Source organism: Rhamphochromis longiceps, linkage group LG7 (genome assembly GCF_057381845.1).
Source record: "Rhamphochromis longiceps isolate RC_006_pf linkage group LG7, R_longiceps_female_GT1.1, whole genome shotgun sequence".
NCBI lineage: Eukaryota > Metazoa > Chordata > Actinopteri > Cichliformes > Cichlidae > Rhamphochromis > Rhamphochromis longiceps.
Genome location: NC_140563.1, coordinates 34,030,847 through 34,038,363, shown reverse-complemented (window position 1 = coordinate 34,038,363; position 7,517 = coordinate 34,030,847). Strand labels below are relative to the sequence as shown.

Sequence of the window (7,517 nt, the reverse complement as noted above, 5' to 3'; positions counted from 1 at the left end):
TGTGTTGCGTGTGTGTGTGTGTGTGTGTTTAGTGGGAGAGAGAGGACCCTGCCCTTATTTGGCAGCATGTCATTGTAGGATTTAAATTGAATATAGTTAGACTGGTTGACTGGATTAGAGCCTGTGTTTGTGTGTCCCTCTGTGCATTTGTGTTTCAATAAGTTATTACTATTCTGCTAAATCTGGTACTTTTTGTTACTTGTGCTAAATACAGTATTTCTGCTAAATCATACTATTTCTGCTTTTCATAGAATTTATGCCTAATATAGTATTTCTGCTAAATTATAGTATTTCTGCTTTTTATAGGATTTGTGCCTAACATAGTATTTCTGCTAAATTATAGTATTTCTGCTTTTTATAAGATTTTTGCCTAATATAGTTTTTCTTCTAAATTATAGTATTTCTGCTTTTTATAGTATTTGTGCTAAAACATAGTATTTCTACTAAATGTAGTATTTATGCTTAATAATAGTATTTCTATATATTTCTGCCAGGTCCCCAGGCAGCCAATCCTCTGTGAGGACTTAGACATTCAAATTTTCAAATCAGGGCCTGCACGGTTTCCCAGCCAATCACATATGTGTCCTGAGGCATTCAAATTTGCATATTGGGGCCTTCATGGCTTCTAAGCCAGCCAATCATATCTGAGGGTTGAGGAATTCAAATCCACAAATCAGGGCCTGCACAGCTTCCCAGCCAGCCAATCATGTATGTGGGCTCCAGGCATTCAAATTTGCATATTGGGGAATTCGTGGCTTCTAAGTCAACAAGTCATCCATGTCATATATCTCTAAAAATTCATATTTTAATGATAAATTGTCAACACTTGAAGATTCCCCCATCTCTTCTGAACAAAACGGTGTAAGAATGACCCTTCTAGCCCCTACAGTTAGGAAATTATGGTCATTTGTTTGAGGGGAGTCGTCACTATGAGAAATAGACTGCAATAATCCTGTGCCTCTCTGTGCTGCGTGTGTAAACAGAAGCACCTGTTTTGGCGGGAAAAAGTCCACAGGCTCTCTGATTGGTGGATTCAAATTCAGCAGCTCCCAGGCTGACCTAGAAACTTACTTCTCTCTCCCTGTGTGTGTGTGAGTGTGCGTGTGTGTGTGTGTGTGTGTGTGTGACAGAGAGAGAGAGAGAGAGAGAGAGAGAGAGAGAGTGAGAGTAAGCCTTTTAATGGGATGATCTCATTCTAAGATTCAAATTCAATATATTTAGACTGGGTGACTGAATTGGATGTTGTGTGTGTGTCTCTCTGTGCATGTGTGTTTCCTTATGTGTACATATTTGTGATTGTGTGGCTGTTATAGATTTTTTTGCTGATTTTTTTTCATTTAACAAGTATATTTGAGGGACCCTCAGCATGTTCAGCATTTTTTCACCTGTCCATTTTGCTTTTCCAATTTTTCTGTTTAAGTTATTACTATTGTGCTAAATCATACTATTTCTGCTATTTTATAAGATTTGTGCCAAATATAGTATTTCTGCCAAATATACACTCAACAAAAATATAAACGCAACACCTTTGTTACTGCTCCCATTCCTCATGGGATGGACGTAGAGACCTAAAATTCATTCCAGATACACAATATAACCATCCCTCCCAAACAGTGGTCACAAATCAGTCCAAATGTGTGGTAGTGGGCACATCTGCTATATTGAGGTAATCCATCCCACCTCACAGGTGTGCCACATCAGGATGCTGATCTGACATCATGAGTAGTGCACAGGTGTACCTCAGACTGCCCACAACAAAAGGCCACCCTTTTCTGCAACTTTTCAGCTTTTTCAGCTAGTTTTAGCAGACAGCTTCAGCTTTAAAGCAATTCAGAATTCATATGATTACAACCAATATGTATTGGAGTAAAAGAAACAAATGTGCAATGAACATGTCAGGAGTCGCTGTTAAAAAGTCTCATGGCAGTGGGGTTAAGGGACCTCCTGAACCTCTTGAGTCCTGCAGTGGAGTGAGATGAGCCTCTGCAGCTCCTACTGTGAGGATGCTTAGGCGATCACCAACACCAGCTCCTTGGTGTTGGTGTTCAGAAGAAGACTGTTCTTATTACTGCAGTCAGTTAAATAAATCTATCATAATAAAGTACATTTTAACATAATGACCTTGTGTTTATTTATGTCTTTTAACCATTATTTCAAATTCAAAGAATCCCATTTGAAACATTTATTAAACTTATAGAATTAAATTAAAAGTTGTTTTTTGTTGCAAAAAAATCTAGTATAATAATATTTAAATTTACATATATTTTCACGTTTTCCATGCCAATTTTGTGTAATTGCGGAGTTTCCCACTTTTCCCACTACTCGTGAATGCCTCCTTTTTTACGTCTCCGCCTGACTCCTGAATCTCCGTCCACTCTCAGCTCAATCCGTGCCGGTAAGTGCTGCTTCTCTGTCTCTCTTATCTGAAATGAAATGTCTATAAGCTGTATGAGGGATTTACCCAGTTGTTGTTAGTGACTTATGAAGCCAGTCGAAGTATAAGTCATGTTAAAGTAACACAATGGCTGCTTTTTTAGTGAAACGTTGTAATTTTACTATTTAAAAGGAGTGTTTGGTATGCTAGCCCTAAGTGCTAACGCCTAGCCTAGCTGCTATAGGCCCAGTGTGAAATTAATATGGTTCATTTGATTGTTTATTACAGTTATTGTGTTGTATTTGGTTCATTCGGTGTGTTAGTGTTTCTGAGTCTGTTAGGGAAGCTGAAGTTAGTTCTCTTCACAAATCAGTCAGTTAAAAACTGCCTCATTCTTTCGGTTGTGAGGTAATGAGCCGTCATTTTAGAACCACTGATTAGCTGCTGAAGCAGCAGGGTCGGCAACTTCAAAGGAGCCATTTTACCGCCATTAGCTGTGTCCCAAAACGTCGGCTGCATCTTTCGGAGGACCCAGCTTTCGCGGTCTACGTGGACCGAGAAGGCTGTGAAACTGGACGGTCTAGCCTTCAGATTTGCGTCACCGCTGTCTCGCTGGAGTTTAATAAACTCGGCCGTCTGCTCCTTGCTATTTAAAATATAACAGGACACTGGCGTAAATTCTCGACCGTTTAACGTTTATTGAGCTGTGTGAAAATCCCGGAGGACCCACCGGATGGATTAATAAAGCTTTATTTAATCTAATAATCTAATAACTTTGATCTTAGTTTTTCACTTTGTGAAAAACTAACGAAATATAAAAAAGTCCACCTTCAAATAAATAAAATGCAGCAGTGCACCATTAATATTATAAATATGATATGTAGATATTTAAAACAACAGCATATTAAATGATACTGTGTGCAGGTGATAATATTTTTAGGAAGCAGAATTTGAATGCAGAAGAACTCAAATGTTGAAGCCTACAAAAATAACATCCAAGCTTTCATTTATGATTGTTCATGCTTTGAAATTGTGATGTCAGAATTTGATAAAGTGTGCAGAGCTAGGTGTAGCAAATCATTGCTTATTAAATCTACTGTGTTATCTAATAGCACCAAACTAATAGAGCTATCACATAACTGAGAAACGTGTGTGGCTTATTACAAATGGATGAAACCACATTTTACCTTAATGAAGACGTAATCTTTAATAAGGTGTAGAAAAAAGAGGAGAGTTGTTTGTTGCTGTGGTAAACAAAGAAGTGTACTGAATCTTTTGGACTACACAGAGTGATGCAGTATTGACTGTGATGCTGATTTGAGTTGTCTCATTCTGTATTTTTGTGCTTTGTCTTTTGTTACACAGAGTGAAAGAGATCTTTGGTTTTGCCTTTGCTGGTAAGTAAACAGTGATTGTAACTGAAGCAGTATGAACCTGGCATTGCGTAGCACATGTGGCAACTTACATACAGTAGTTTGACTTTTTGTGATATGTTTCCATTTACTGATTGGCAAAAACACAAAGTCAGGATTTATTACACGTAGCAGCAAAGTCCTCACACGGGACCTCTGACTGTCCCTGAAAATGTCCCTGAAGTTTAATAGCCCATTTATGTATGATTTCAATTTCTTATGGCTTATCAAATCCAAACATACAGCTAAATGTCAGTTGTTCATTTTCTCCTTATGTTTGTGGATTTAAGTAGCAGACAAAACAATGAAAGTGTTTTAGGGGAGTCGGTATAAGTGGTTGCTCAAACACTTAAGAGCTGCACAGTGATTGATTCATATTGTCTCTCAAATTCTGCTGATGTGTTACATTAAAGTCAGAACACTGTAGAAGTGTTTTGTACAGTTAAGCAATAATGAAAAACTAAGAGAACCAGAGGTGTGAGTGGACATTGTTAGGTACATTACAGCCAGTGTGTCTAATTAGTTTATCACTTATTTGGTGAATATGTGTTTTAAAATTTAATAGAAAAGTTGCCAAAAAGGTGACTGCAAAATACATAAATATTCCTAGCAACAGGTATAATGAAAGGGCTTTTTAGTGTAAAAATTTAAGACATTTAATTTTAATTACAAAACATGGTGCACCTCTGCTATTGTAACATGTCAATATTTAAAGGTATATTCATATCAGACATGATGAGGTTTTCTGTTGCTTCTGATTTATATAATTACTTTGTATCTAACATTTTGAAAAGTTTTGGCTTTCACACTTTACTAGTACTGACCTGTTGTAGAAAATGTTGGAGCCACAAAGCTTCTGTTTAGGAAATATTTGGTATATCCTGCACTTGTGCCAACAAATATTGGTACCTATTCTTTTTACTTCTGTAGTAATGAATGCCTTTATTACACTTGCTACAGCCATGTGAGACGCTGCAGTTCATTTATCTCCTCTTTAGACTACAGTAAGCTCATAAAGCCTTAAATAAATTAAGAATTTTACTAGTTAATTTTTGTCACAGTAAATTGGATTGTGTGGGAAGAGGCTCAACAGTCTGAATCATCAAACAGTGATCTGATGAATTGTTTCCTTTCTCTAGACTGCTGATCTGATCGTCTCAAGTCTGGTAAGTAAAGGTGTCTGAGGTGCAATGGTGAGAAATGTTTCTCATTATAGGAGATTCAGTGTAGTGCTGTGAGTGAGCACAGCTATTGGTGATCATCAAAAGTCATCAAATCCTAGAAAAGTCTGTGTAAACATTTCCAGACCTACAGAGGTCGGTAGGTTATTGTAGCAGCGCATATTTTTTCACATTAGAGCAGCTCATGAACAGCAGTTTAGGTACAATTAAGTCTTCAAGTAGGGCCTTGTGGATTTCCAAAGCTTCTTTCTCTTCATTAAATTAAGTCACTGTCTGAAAACTGCTCTTTGAATTAGTCTTTTAATTAAAGATTTTGTTGATGACTGGAAAAAATCAAAAGCACAGATACAGCACTCATTTCTGTATTTTATGATTAAATGATCTACAAAGAAATTATCGTCATACTACATTTTTAATTAGGCCTTTAAATCGACCATTATAAGTGCGTCCTAGATTTAGTGGAGTGCTTATGGCTGTGCATTAAACATGTGACTGAAATATGTAGAAACTGCTTTGTAGGAACCATCCATCTCCAAATTTCTCATTTTGTCAAAAGTCATTCTGAGTAAAGTATTGTTTACTTTTATGTTAACGGATCTCAAATCCCTGTTTCTGTGTGCCCAGATATTATCATGTACTGTTGTCACAGGTACTTTGGGGATTAAATAACCTGTGATGTGGCATAAATTTTAAGCAGGTGGTCTGAAACTGTCTGCTCTAACCTCAATGTGTGGGTTTTGTTGGACCATATGATATTTACAGTAGGTTATTGTAGCAGCACATCTTGGTTTATAGACACTGTTTGTTTTTATTGTGTTAATAGAATGTAAAAATTTCTTTAGAACACTTCCACCACCATTTTTGAGCATTTTCAATCAGTTCAGTCCAATAATGTACTGTGGAACTCTTCAATATGTAAAGCCCTGTATGTACTGTATTTTTTGGATTATAAGGTGTATGCAGCTAACCAAATATTCAGACAACTCAAACTATTCAACTCATTCACAATAACTCTCAACATTTTTCACTGGTAACACAGAACAGTACACTCACTTTCTCTTTTCAGTCCTCTTCCACAAATCTATCAAATTCTTCATGGATTGATCGGTTTTGAAATCTGCTTCGTACGCATGTCTGTAAACAGATGCCAGGTCCTCATACACACACCATAATATTATGTTTAAGGACAATACGAATTACTCGGCGAGGCTCCTGACTACTGTAGCTGTAATGCTCCAACAATCCATCAAGCGCTGCAGCTTTGTAGCTTTCCAAAGTCATACCTAAAACATTTTGACAGATGTTTGAGCGCCGTGTAGCACATAAAATTGGGTTGAGGTCAGTAAGCACAGCCAGAATTAATACATAAGGTAAACTGTTGATTTTTGAGAAAACTAAAGGATTTCAAGTGTGACTTATAGTTTGAAAAATACTGGAAAGCCATGTTTATTGGAAATATGCCTAATTCCAGTCCCTTTTTGTCTTACAGGTGACCTGCTGCAGAAAACCCTCTCCCTCTATCTTTGACAAGCCATTAACAAGCAATTTCAGTCTGTCCTATCACTCTCCCTCTCCCTGCTCCATCTTTTTTGACAAGGGATTCTATCTTCTATCATTTCTCCGCCATGAACTCTATCTAATTTTGACAAGCATAAGCCCTAGTTTGACAAGAAACCAAGTTTGACAACAAACCAAGGTTGACAACAAACCAAGTTTTTGGAAATTGAAGTTACCGCAACTTCGACGATCTGTTTTCAGAAATCTGAGAGATCTCTGCTCTCACTGCTCCATCTTTCCTGTCGTTAAACTCTCTCATATCCACTCATTTTTTTGGAAATTACAAGTAAAAAGTTGAATATACAGTACAGTAGAACTCACTGTAGAAACTACTTACAGAGCCCTACATTTGTCATTTTAATTTTGCATTACACTTTGAAATAAACAGTGATAGTTTGGCTTACAGGTGCAATTACTTTGAGAAATTATATAAAATATACACCTCTTAAAGGTTTATTTGTAATAAGACAATCTGGTTATTTTGTAATATATACATTCAGACTGCTCTATTTAGATAAATATTAAATTAGATTCAAATACATTTTTCAAGTCTGTTTCACTGGCTATAACATTTGACTACAAGTTTAAACTATTATTATTTAAGGACAAACCCTTTTTTTGTCACTCAGTGTAAGTATTCAGTTACAATTGTCATCTAGAGGCTGCCCTGAGAACCCAGACTTCCTGTTTCCTGACTGCTGCAGAACATCCAGCTGAAGAATCCTCATCGCCTGTCATCTGATCACTACACCACCACAGCTCCTTATATTTGCTTTAGATTTTAGATATCTGAAAGATTTACACAAAGTCTACTTTAAAACTAAGAGTTTTATTATAGCCTGTTGATTGATTGTTGAGATTTATTCTGCATATTACTTCACAGAAGTATAGACCTATTCATTAACCAGTCTGGTTAAAAAAAAAAAGTATAATATACAGTTTTTGAAAAAGCTACAATAAAACTTTTTAAAGATCTTTCAATAACTTTTATAT

General features: G+C 36.4%; 1 long non-coding RNA gene across 1 annotated transcript; it reads left to right on the top strand.

The window, feature by feature from the left end:
• The first annotated feature begins 986 nt into the window (after nucleotides 1–986).
• On the top strand, nucleotides 987–7,493 carry LOC146665711 (uncharacterized). Its single transcript, XR_014912648.1, has 3 exons — nucleotides 987–3,771; nucleotides 4,926–4,952; nucleotides 6,457–7,493. It is a non-coding gene; the product is annotated as an uncharacterized LOC146665711 (long non-coding RNA).
• Nucleotides 7,494–7,517: the final 24 nt, after the last annotated feature.